The sequence below is a fragment of the Macrobrachium nipponense genome, chromosome 27 (assembly GCF_015104395.2).
Source record: "Macrobrachium nipponense isolate FS-2020 chromosome 27, ASM1510439v2, whole genome shotgun sequence".
NCBI lineage: Eukaryota > Metazoa > Arthropoda > Malacostraca > Decapoda > Palaemonidae > Macrobrachium > Macrobrachium nipponense.
The window spans coordinates 56,170,643-56,178,142 of NC_087216.1; positions in this window are offsets into that span (position 1 = coordinate 56,170,643).

Sequence of the window (7,500 nt, forward strand, 5' to 3'; positions counted from 1 at the left end):
TAATAATAATAATAATAATAATAATAATAATAATAATACTAATAATAATTCTCAAATCACCATGCACCCAAATGGATGACCACAGGAAGAACATCCTTAGTACAAAAAGACCTGAGTAAAGGAAATATAGCCAGTAACTACAGGCCTATCACCTGCCTACCAATAATGTGGAAGTTACTAACAGGTATCATCAGTGAAAGGATATACAATTACCATGAGGAGATAAACACCATCCCCCACCAACCGAAAGGCTGCAGAAGGTAGTGTAGGGGCACAAAAGACCAGCTCCTGATAGACAAAATGGTAATGAAGAACAGTAGGAGACGGAAAACCAACCTAAGCATAGCTTGGATAGACTATAAGAAAGCCTTCGACATGATACCACACACATGGGTAATAGAATGCCTGAAAATATATGGGACAGAGGAAAACACCATCAGCTTCCTCAAAAATACAATGCGCAACTGGAATACAATACTTACAAGCTCTGGAATAAGACTAGCAGAGGTTAATATCAGGAGAGGGATCTTCCAGGGTGACTCACTGTTCCCACTACTCTTCGTAGTAGCCATGATTCCCATGACAAAAGTACTACAGAAGATGGATGCCGGGAACCAACTCAAGAAAAGAGGTAATAAAATCAACAATCTGATGTTCATGGACGACATCAAGCTGTATGGTAAGAGCACCAAAGAAATAGATACCCTAATCCAGACTGTAAGGATTGTATCTGGAGACATCAGGATGGAGTTTAGAATAGAAAAATGCGCCTTAGTCAACATACAAAAAGGCAAAGTAACGAGAATTGAAAGGATAAAGCTACCAGATGGGAGCAACATCAAACACATAGATGACACAGGATACAAATACCTGGGAATAATGGAAGGAGGGGATATAAAACACCAAGAGATGAAGGACACGATCAGGAAAGAATATATACAGAGACTCAAGGCGATACTCAAGTCAAAACTCAACGCCGGAAATATGACAAAAGCCATAAACCCATGGGCAGTGCCAGTAATCGGATACAGCGCAGGAATAGTGGAATGGACGAAGGCAGAACTCCGCAGCATAGATCAGAAAACCAGGAAACATATGACAATACGCAAAGCACTACACCCAAGAGCAAATACGGACAGCCTATACATAACACGAAAGGAAGGGGGGAGAGGACTACTAAGTATAGAGGACTGCGTCAACATCGAGAACAGAGCACTGGGGCAATATCTGAAAACCAGTGAAGACGAGTGGCTAAAGAGTGCATGGGAAGAAGGACTAATAAAAGTAGACGAAGACCCAGGAATATAAAGAGACAGGAGAATGACAAATAGAACAGAGGAATGGCTCAACAAACCAATGCACGGACAATACATGAGACAGACTAAAGAACTAGCCAGCGATGACACATGGCAATGGCTACAGAGGGGAGAGCTAAAGAAGGAAACTGAAGGAATGATAACAGCGGCACAAGATCAGGCCCTAAGAACCAGATATATTCAAAGAACGATAGACGGAAATAACATCTCTCTCATATGTAGGAAGTGCAATACGAAAAATGAAACCATAAACCACATAGCAAGCGAATGCCCGGCATTTGCACAGAACCAATACGAAAAGAGGCACGATTCAGTGGCAAAAGCCCTCCACTGGAGCTTGTGCAAGAAACATCAGCTACCTTGCAGTAATAAGTGGTACGAGCATTAACCTGAGGGAGTGATAGAAAACGATCAGGCAAAGATCCTCTGGGACTATGGTATCAGAACAGATAGGGTGATACGTACAAATAGACCAGACGTGACGTTGATTGACAAAGTCAAGAAGAAAGTATCACTCATTGATGTCGCAATACCATGGGACACCAGAGTTGAAGAGAAAGAGAGACGGAAAAATGGAAATAAGTATCAAGATCTGAAAATATAAAATAAGAAGGATATGGGATATGCCAGTGGAAATCGTACCCATAATCATATGAGCACTAGGGACGATCCCAAGATCCCTGAAAAGGAATCTAGAAAAACTAGAGCTGAAGTAGCTCCAGGACCCATGCAGAAGAGTTTGATCCTAGAAACGGCGCACATAGTACGAAATGTGATGGACTCCTAAGGAGGCAGGATGCAACCCGGAACCCCACACTATAAATACCACTCAGTCGAATTGGAGGACTGTGATAGAGCAAAAATAAAAAAAAATAGTAATAATAATAACAATAATAATAATAATAATGTGTTATTTCAGTATAACAACGAAATAAACAAACCTGAAGCAGGATTAAATACACCACCTGATTTGCATAATGTATTAATATTCATGATCGCTTTGAGGAGCAACATATAATGACTAGTCCGCATTTGATCTGAAATTTCCGCAATGAAGTTAATCGACATTACATTCATGAGATCTAAACACTGTCTGCAATAAACAACAAACACACACACACAGACATACAACACTTTTAGATTATTTGTGAAAAAGGTATTAATTATAGTTAAAACAAAATATAACCTTATTTCTGGTATTTGCCAGACATGTTATATCTTAAATGTCTTTGTCAACTTTTCGTGTCTTGTAAATACTTTCATCCGATGTTCTTTACTATAGTAATGAAATTCAAGGATTATTGAGAATATGAAATGAATCTGAAGGATAAATTATGAACATATTGGTTTGGTGTTCTAAATTCGGACAATTTGGTCACCATTAGCACAACTAAAGCAACACTGGCCTACCGATTCTTTCGTATAGAAAATTCATGTTCAAATATGGCAGCATCGACAGGGAAAGGATGTTAAAACGTAAAAGAAGATTACAGATGAGTTGGAGCAGGATGTTCACAAGAGAAACAAAGAATAAAAAAAAGACGAAAGAAAACTAAGAAAGGTGATTTCGGTTTAAAATATCCCTGAAAAGTTTCCTTCTACAACACGGAAGCCATAATGACTAGACAACTCTGATATTTTTTCTGATTGATTCCTTACCAAAATTAACGAAGATTCCTTTTTCTGCTACATTAGGTTATCCATAATCTTAGCACGTGGGAATTATGTATAATCATGCTCAAGAATCCATTATTCAATGGATTGGTTCCTGTGGAGTCATGAAACCGAATATGGTTATGCATCCAAACAGTAACAGTTCTAGTCCAGATGGATGTCTAGATATTACGTATTTTCGTCCAGAATAAAAGACTTCTTTGTGTCAACAAATTCCAACAAAAACAAACAAAGTTTTCGAAAACCTCCCTTTAAGCTCAACCCAGTGGATGGTATTTGTTCCCCAAAGGAATCTGTGGCGAAAAGGAGAAATTTCCAAAGGAATAAAAAGCGGAACCGATGACCAAATCTTTTGCCAAATCTCTCTCTCGAAGAGTTTGTGTCGTAGCACTGTCATAGTATCGCAGATGGTGTTGGCTCCCGTTTTTATTCGTATCAGAGTGGCATACTCTTATCGTCAACCGTGTTATCATACTCTGAAAATATTCATTTAATTTGTTAAACATGACTTTTTCTGTAATTTTAAATTCTTGAGACTTTACCATAATGAAGTTAAGACTTTGTATATTAAATTTTATCATAATGATTTAATCTATATCCAGACTATATCATTTTAGAGAGTCTACTTCTATTTTTTAAAGAATTTTAAATAATTTCCAGGTGCAGAAAGCTAGACTCCGTTTCCTATGTTAACCTTGTTCAACACTGAAAGTAAACATAAGGCCACCTCATAGATAGAATATTAACATTTTGGCTGTGTGGGTAGATCAGGGTCCACACCTGACCTCTTATTCCCTTCTTGCACCAGTGAACTTACTACTAACTTTGGCCAAGAGGTTGTTCATTTGAAAGAATATTTGCTTTGTAGTACTGTCCAACACAAAAAAAGCACTCGCATGTCTATACAGAAAATATATTTCCTTACACTGCATTTTCACATGTTCATTCCATAGCAACAGGATGATCTCGTCTCCACTTAAGTTAAACATAAATACAAAGTTTACTTTTCCAAGTCATATTTTCAGTTTTTTTCATTTACAAAATTAATATTACCATAATACATTTTCCACTTTTATTTTCAAAGATCCAAATATGCACTTAGAAGCAATTAAAATTACCTAAAGATTAAACTCATCTGATGTAAATAATATCAGATGAGTTAATCTTTAGGTATATATATATATATATATATATATATATATATATATATATATATATATATATATATATATGTGTGTGTGTGTGTGTGTGTGTGTGTGTGTGTGTGTGTGTACTTTGATAACCACTACAAATGCATTCAGCGTTTTCACTGTTATCTTTTCATTGCCATTATTTATGCCGACTAAAAGAGTACCCCTTTTCTACTTCAGTATTTATGTAGCCTTGTCCATACGTGATTTTCTGTTTTTTACCAACATCTCTAATTCTTAACATCAGTCTTTAATTAACGTAACACGCTATGGTTCAGACATTCTCTCTCTCTCTCTCTCTCTCTCTCTCTCTCTCTCAATATCGAATATAAACATTTTATGATCTAGGGTTAAATTCACCTTTTTTTCCATAATATTGCTAATTTTAAACTATCCCATTACTCACGTAAGTTTTTACCACCAGCCTATAAACCTTATGTCTTTGTAAGCATTTTTTTTAACTTCCATCTAAATATGGTTAAAGGGAGGTCTTTATGTACCCTTTTACAACGGTCATTCGAGATCCAGGGTAGAAAGTATGAAAAAGGTATCTCTTGGCTGCCAAAGAAGTATATCAATAAGAAAAGAAGGCCAATATAGTATATATATATATATATATATTATATATATATATATATATATATATATATTATATATATATATGTATGTATGTATATGTAGTTACTTCTCCAACTGTTATTAGCTATATATATATATATATATATATATATATAATATATATATATATATATATATATATAATATATATATATGTATGATGTATATGTAGTTACTTCTCCAACTGTTATTAGCTATATATTATATATATATATATATATATATATAATATATTATATATATATATATATATATATATATATATATATATATACATATATATATATAGCTAATAACAGTTGGAGCAGTATAAGTATGATACATGTAAATAAGTAAATAGGGCTTTTACACTTCTTTCAATGCTCATGTAAAAGGGAAAGTAAAGTACAAGAGGTTCTGAAGCGAGAGAGAAGAGAGAGAGAGAGAGAGAGAGAGAGAGAGAGATGAGTAATATGACCCATTAGAATTAATGGGCATATAAATCGCAGCACTCTTAGGGGAAACCTACTTTGCATGTTTGGTAGGTCTCTAAGCGTGTAGATAAAAAGGCCAAAGGATAACATTTATTTCTCTCTCTCTCTCTCTCTCTCTCTCTCGCACACGCACACATACACGTCATAGTTTCTAAAGTAAATCTTACCTTACACACGGTAGTAGACATTAAATCACGGCCATTTAGAGAAAGTGAAAACACTCCTTCCACTCCTTGAAAAACAAATTTAGTTTGGTTTGCATTTAATCTTTGATTTACTGAAATTATATTTTTTGGTTTTCTATTGTATTATGAAGACTTACTTACCTATCTACATTTCATATTTCTAGTCATATTTTATCAATTCTTTTTACTTTCCACCAACCCAGGAAATGGCACCAGGTCTTTGCTAATCCATCCGTCGGTAGAGAAGATTAATAATAATTTCAACCAGAATAAGAACAGGAAAATAGGAACATAATTGCGTGCAACGAGCCGGACGGTTGGAGGAAATGAAGTAGTTCAAGATATTTAGTATCTAGCTCCAGTTCACTGCTACAATACTTCATCTAAGACATCCCCTCCAGTTCCCAGCAGAAAAAAATAATAATAAAATAAAAACAATCATGAAGTGACATTTTTAGGTCTATTTCTGCATTTGTATAAAACCGGCAGTGGCAAAATTGTAAATGATACTTGAAATGCCTGACAGTGACATCAAATGAATAATGAATGAGAACATCGTAAATTCAAAGGATGCGTTCAATATGCAAAATGTGAGATTCTCTGATATAGAAACTAAAAAATGGTATTTCGATATCCTTCTGTACCTAGACACACACGCACACACACATCCATATAATATATATATATATATATATATATATATATATATATATATATATATATATATATATCTTAAAATGAAGTAAAGGGAAAAAGAAATATTATTTACAAAAAACTAATGTAACGTTTGTGTAACGTAAAATCGTTTCTGTGTAAGGGGATGTTAGGAGCTCAGGCCTGCCATGAATGATATAGTCTTCCATGAATTATATAATCTTCCATGAATGATATAATCTCAAGTAATTACTTACCGTTACGCCCCGAGCATTAGATTTCCGATAGGATCGATATTCTGTATTTGCCACGCCATATTTGAAACGATTTCGTACCTCACACACCATTTGTGCATAACCAACATAAGCCTCCTATTAGTTTTGCGAGTGTTTTTCAGCAAATGAAATATACTTGAATGCTTACGCGTTAAACCCTTGTGTTAATTCCCGTTCATTCGAACATCTTATATACAAGTCCATACACGACTTCACGTTCGTTCATTTCGAACAATCCAAGTCCATATGAGAGTTATTTTCCATTCATTTTGGACAATCCATAACCATACAAGACTTATTCGTTCATTCTGAACAATCCAAGTCCTTATAAAACTTCATATCTGTTCATTTCGAACAATCCTAATCCATACAAGGCTTCTTATTCGTTCATTTCGAACAATCCAAGTCCATATACGATTTCTTAACCGTTCAATTCGAACAATCCAAGACCACACAAGACCTCTTATCGAATCATTTCGAACAGTCTAAATCCTTAATAAAATTGCTATCCGTTCATCACGAACACCATTGTTTTTAGGCATTGAATTCGTTCATTCGAACACCATAAGTCTTCCGAGAAACCTTGAAATCGTTCTTTTAAACACCCTGAGTCTCTTGAGACACCCTTAATTCGATTATTTAAACATCCTATGTTTTCCGAGACACCCTGAATTTGTTAATTCGAACACCTAATGTCTTCGGAGACCCCTTGTAGCCATTATTAACTTCTCGTCGTCCAAATAGCAACCATATTTCAGCCTGGTGTGTTTTGCTAATCCCTCGGCAACAGCCAAGTATTTTGTAGAACCCTGAGTTTTTTTTTTTTTTTTTTTTTTTTTTTTTATCGAGCATTTTCCTCAGTATAACCCAAACATTGTATATCAATTTTAATAACTGAGATAGTATTTGTAGTTTTATCAGTGGTAGGAGAACAACAAATTTCCTATGATTCTTGTCCTTAGGTTTTGACGGTTTCGACGAAATGATCAGTTATTATTTTTCCTACAAGAGTTCCTTTTTTCGTTCAGTACCATAAATTCTCAGAGGTCTTTAATAATCTGTTACATCAACTTTAAACTGTTTTGGTCATGTATTGCTATGGATGTAGAAGTTAA